Source organism: Cervus canadensis, chromosome 8 (assembly GCF_019320065.1).
Source record: "Cervus canadensis isolate Bull #8, Minnesota chromosome 8, ASM1932006v1, whole genome shotgun sequence".
Classification (NCBI taxonomy): Eukaryota; Metazoa; Chordata; class Mammalia; order Artiodactyla; family Cervidae; genus Cervus; species Cervus canadensis.
The window spans coordinates 20,863,408-20,869,211 of NC_057393.1; the positions used below are offsets into that span (position 1 = coordinate 20,863,408).

Genomic DNA, 5,804 nt, shown 5'->3' on the forward strand with positions numbered 1-5,804 from the left:
GGTTTTTGAGAGAAAACCATTGAAAGAATGGTGGAGTCGCTCTTATCTCACTTGGCTTATATGCTCTCATTGGAGACCAGGAAATGGTCTCTTTGGAGGGTCCTTCATGTGAAGAAAGATGGTGACCTGAATGTGGGGACAATCTTCTTCTACTGCATCTCCAAAGAGCATGTCCCACACCCATTTATGGGCTTATGAAATGCCTTTACTTGGTGGGTATAGTAAATGTATGTTTTTGTCTGCACAGCATCTGTTGTTCCCTTTTCCAAGAATGCCTCAGTCCTCTGCGGAATCTTGTTTCACCCCACTGCTGCAGTCTTGGCACCCTTTCCTTTCCCTGAGCAAGGAGTTGGCCTCAAGCTAGACCAACCAGATGTTCTTTCCCTCGCATTTAAATATTGAGTAGAATGACACAAAAACTTAAGGAGATCAGAGTTCATCTTGAAGGAGGTCCCTGAGGAGAATGTGATTAGATACTGCTGCAAAGATGTTGCTTGACTTGGCTCCTGTCCTTCCCAAGACCTGATTCTTCAGCTTTCCTTCAATTTTATGAGCCGTGAGCTTATTCTTCCCATAAATTCCTTTTGCCTAAGTTAATTAGACTGGTCTCAGTTGCTTGCAATATAACTCATGACACGGCAATTAAAAACCTTGCGATCTATAATTCGAGGTAAAGTTTTCAAACCAAATCCTTCCTGAAAACAGTAACACATTGACCTAAGTTTTCACCAAAATCTAAATGTCTGATAGCAGAGTCTGAACAAGTAGATGAGAGTGAAAGCGCTCTGTGGCTTGACATCAGTTTTACCACTGAGGTAAGAAAGAAAAGGATGGCAGGGACATGACACATTAACTCCACTTTACAAATTTTCCCTGAATTTACACATGAGATAAATACCTTGCTGGAAACTCTCAACATTTTTATTTCATAGTTTCTACTCAGCTCTACCAGCTCCTGAATTTCTGTCTTTGAACTAAACTTTCAGAGTAATTCTTTCCAAAGCAGGGCACAATTACTGGGACACATAAACCTAAGACATCAATTTATGAACATGAGAACTCATGATATTAAATTTAGTTCTCATTTCCTTCTGTGGCCCTCTAGGGGGAAAAAAGAACATCCTGTCCTTTTAATCATTTGGGTTAAATCCTAGTCATTTGTTGACCTCTCCCCTCCCCACATTTAAAAAAAGACCTATAACTCTTTAAGACGCTGAAAAAATGAATAACTTTTGTATTGTAAGCAAATTTTTCTGGAACAAAGTTTCTCACAATCTCATTTTTAGTGACTGTTGGGATTAAGTCACAACAGATAGAATGCTGAACAAAGCCAAGCACATGCTGAGTGTGAACCACACCCAGGGAGGATAAGATAAAATGGGTAACCAACAAGGACATACAAGCACAGGGAACTCTGCTTAATGTTATGTGGCAGCCTGGATGGGAGGGGGGTTTGTGGGAAAACGGATACACGTATATATATGGCTGAGTTCTTCTGCTGTGCTCCTGAAAATATCACACCATTGTTAACTGGTTACACTCCAATATAAAATAAAAAGTTAAAAAAGTTTTTTCAAAGCACATTATAGTTTAACAGGACCAATACAAATGAAATCTAATCACTTGCAGACTATATGCAGTAGAGAGTGTTGCTCAGTCACGTGTGGTGTCCGACTCTTTGAGACACCATGAACTGTAGCCCACCAGGCTCCTCTAGCCATAGGATTGCCCAGGCAGGGATGCTGGAGTAGGTTGCCATTCCCTTCTCCAAGGGATCTTCCTGACCCAGGGATCATACCTGTGTCTCCAGCTTTGCAGACAGATTCTTTACTGTTTGGGCCACCAAGGAAGCCCATATGCAGTATAAGTGGAGCTCAAATGTAAAGAACAGTATTGTTAATTTAAGCATTTTTAATTTTAATACTGGTCGCTGTTTGTGAAAAGCAGCCATGACAATATATGGCTATAAATCTGTACAGAATCTGCATGGCTAATCATTTTCCTCTCAAATGGGAGGAGGTGGATTACCACTTTCATTATTAAAGCATAAAACAGTATTACAAGCATTAGCTGAACACTTACTATATTCCAGGTATGATTCAAAGTGCTTTATAATATAGATATCTCATTTAATCTTTACAACAGCCTCGCGAGATATTATTCTATTATTTTCCTGTTTAGAAACAAGGGAACTGAGAAATTAAGTAATTTGCCTACGATCAAAGAACTGGTAAATGGCAGAGGTTGGGTTTGAAATCCAGGCAATAAAATGACTCCAAAATCTGTTTTCTCAATTCCATCTTTCACCACCTTCCAACACTACTTGGTCAATCAGTGAAACAGCAGCTGGTCTCTCCTTCTGCCTGTACTTGAGGCCCTTCTAGCCCTCATTTTGAATGTTTAAAACTACATTTTGAGAACTACCTGAACAAGGTAACCAAAATAAATAGACTTTCCAGATGCCAATTTGGTTGGATGTTAATAAACTGAATGGTAAGCCTTTCCAAGTGAAAAAGGAGAGTGAAAAAGTTGGTTTATAACTTAACATTCAGAAAACTAAGATCACGGCATCCAGTCCCATTACTTCATGACAAATAGGTGGGGAAACAATGGAAACAGTGACAGACTTTATTTTTTTAGGCTCCAAATTCACTGCAGATGTGACTGCAGCCATGAAATTAAAAGACACTTGCTCTTTGGAAGAAAAGTTATGACCAACCTAGATAGCATCTTAAAAAGCAGAGACATTACTTTGCCAACAAAGTCTGTCTAGTCAAGGCTATGATTTTTCCAGTAGTCATGTATGGATGTGAGAGTTGGACGATAAAGAAAGCTGAGTGTCGAAAAATTGATGCTTTTGAACTGTGGTGTTAGAGAAGACTCTTTTTTGTGTGTGTGTGTGTACACATTTAGTTTTATTGTAACAAAGCAACTTGTACACTTTTAACGTTTAAAACTGAGCATCATCTTTCCTTTCCAGTGAAACAAAAGGAAAAATTTAAAAATAAACAGGAACAAAATTACAATAGAGAATGTCAATTGCAAATAAGATCCTACAGGTTCTGCTGATTCTCCCATGGAGTGGCAGGGCTCAAGTCATCATTAGGAGAGAATTTTATTTTAAAAGTGTCATCTTAAACTGCAAGGATGTCCGTTAAACATCACAATTAATCATGCCAAAGGAGAAGCCATGTTGTCAAAATGCCCACTTAACCCACCCAACCTCTCAAACCCACCCTTTGCTTACCTTCTATAACCCCATTTTTTTAAGGTTTTTTTTTTCTTTTTTTAAACAAGAGAAAGTAGACAGATACATGTTGGTAAATGTTAACTGTCCATATTCACATAGAAACACAGTGTAATCTCTGAGCCCAATATACAGAGAAAGGAGGAAAAAAGCTAGAATTCTATGCACTACTACACAGGGGCCTAGCACCCTCCAGCTTCCAGCAGAGCTAAGGGAGCAGAAGGTTTTTCTTTTTTTCCCACAGAGCATGGTGGTGTTGATTCCATAGTTTTTGTTGAGACAGGAAGGGATAAAAATGAATTTGAAACAGAAAGGGGTAGAGATTCTTTTCCCACTGGATTCTGCTCAAGATATTTCCCCCCTCCCCAAATAAGTTGTGAACCATGGTATAAAGGAGAAAAGAGACCTCAAAAACAGGGCGACTGAGCACAAGAGGAGGAAAAAAAAAAAGACTGCAACTTGCTCCCAGGAACTGGAGAAAATTAAAAAAGGTTGGAATCCATCAGTGTTCCATTAGTCATCTTCTCCTTCATCTTCCTCTCCTTCCTCCCCCTCATCATCATCTTCATCTTCTTCACCTTCATCCTCATCCCCTTCTTCATCAATATCTTCCAATCCTTCCTCCTCTTCATCATCGTCGTCATCCTCTTCTCCTTCCCCTTCCTCATCATCCATGTCAGGAACCAAGTAGTACTGTAACGGATTTGGCCAAATATCATCTTTGATGACCTCTCCTAATTCATCTGCACCTGCATCAGAATGATCAGTAAACCAGGTGAAGAAGCTTTCTGGTTCCTCATGCTGTCTCTTCCTGCTGGCTTTATTCTGTGTTTGACTTGATCGTTTCATCAAATCCTTTCCAGATTTCCATTTGATTTCAGTGGACTTTGAAGATGGGTTACCACTCTCATTCAGATGAAATTCTTTGGAGAGAATTTTATTTTCGAAGTAAGGGTTTTCATCAAAATAAAAATCTATTCTGTAACCTGATTTAATGTCTCCAAATTCTGTTACTTCAACTCTTGTCAAATAATGCAGCGCCTCTTCATCCTCCTCCCCAAGCAGTGCAGACACTTGTGGATGGTTAACAAATGTTGTTACCCAAAAATTGGGGATTTTGGCGATTAATTCTCTTCTGAAAAATTGGCAACCTCTTCTGAAAAAGTGGTTGGCGGAGTTTGTTATATTTCTGTTCTACTTTCAAAATCTCCTCACTGGCTTGTTCATTAAGTCTGTCTATTTCATTTTGTACTTCATCAATATGCTCAATTGCTTCTTGCTGTTCTTTTTCTTCCTTCGGCAAATTTGAAGAAGCACATGCCTCGTCTGACCTGGAGGCAGGAGTCGGCTTGGCTTTCTTCAGTTTCTTCACTTGGGATGGAAGAGAAGACTGGTGTTTGGGGGCCATGCTGGGGAAAAAAGCCAAGAACCCTCCCAGGAGAAGAAAGAGGAACTGCGAGCTCAGAGAACTCTGGAGAAGACTCTTGAGAGTCCCTTGGACTGCAAGGAGATCCAACCAGTCCATCCTAAAGGAGATCAGTTCTGAATATTCATTGGAAGGACTGATGCTGATGCTGAAACTCCAATCCTTTGGCCACCTGATGCGAAGATCTGACTCCCTGGAAAAGACCCTGATGCTGGGAAAGATTGAAGGCAGGAGGAGAAGGGGACGACAGAGAATGAGATGGTTGGATGGCATCACTGACTTGATGGACATGAGTTTGAGCAAGCTCTGGGAGTTGGTGGTAGACAGGGAAGCCTGGCTTGCTGCAGTCCATGGAGTCGCAAAGAGTCAGACACCACTGAATGACTGAACTGAACTGAAGCCTTTCCAGCGGCCTGGACAGAAATTAACTCAGATTTTACATTAAGTAAAATAGTATAAATTTAAAGCTCTAAACCAAGTCAAGTCTCCAATGCATGAGCAAGGTCTTCGGTTTTTAAATTCCCTCGAGGGGTTTCTAAGTTGTTAGAGCCGATTTGGGATGGGGGAATGGGTGGTGAGCTCTCACAGAAAGGGGTCCTTTCTCTGATGTGTGGATTTTACTTTTTTACCAGAGAGATAATGGAGAGACCAGACTGGGGCTTGCATCTCCGGGCAGCCTGGGTACAGAGTAAGAACACTGAACAGTTTATTCTCAGACATTCAGAGGCGTGCAGATACAGTATAATTTCCTGAGCCCGTCTCCCAGCAGTCTGACAGTGACACAGAATGCTTAAGCCCAGAAGGTGGGTAGTTTCTCTCAGATTCTTCTCAGTTTTTTTTTTTTTCTTTTCCTTGAAATGAATTGATCCAATCCTGGATCAATTAAAAAACTGATTCAATTTTTTAAAAGAGGGCCAGAATTTTAACTGGATGTACCTCTAATCGCGTGTGGCTTTTGTTTTTTTCTGCGAGTATGCCAGCCCCTCTTCTCTCATGTTATTACTTTCGTTGCACACAACATTAGTACTTTTATTACTGGATTAGCAATCCAAGGCATTAAAAAAGAGAGAGAATGTAGGGTGACAACAAATGGTCCCGCCCTTTGTGCCTTGCTCTTTGAAGAGATAGAAG

General features: G+C 40.5%; 1 pseudogene across 1 annotated transcript; it reads right to left on the reverse strand.

Moving 5' to 3' along the window:
* Positions 1-2,898: 2,898 nt before the first annotated feature.
* On the reverse strand, positions 2,899-4,655 carry LOC122445926 (annotated as a pseudogene). Its single transcript, XR_006270727.1, has one exon. The product of XR_006270727.1 is annotated as a protein SET-like (transcript).
* Between the last annotated feature and the right edge of the window lie 1,149 nt (positions 4,656-5,804).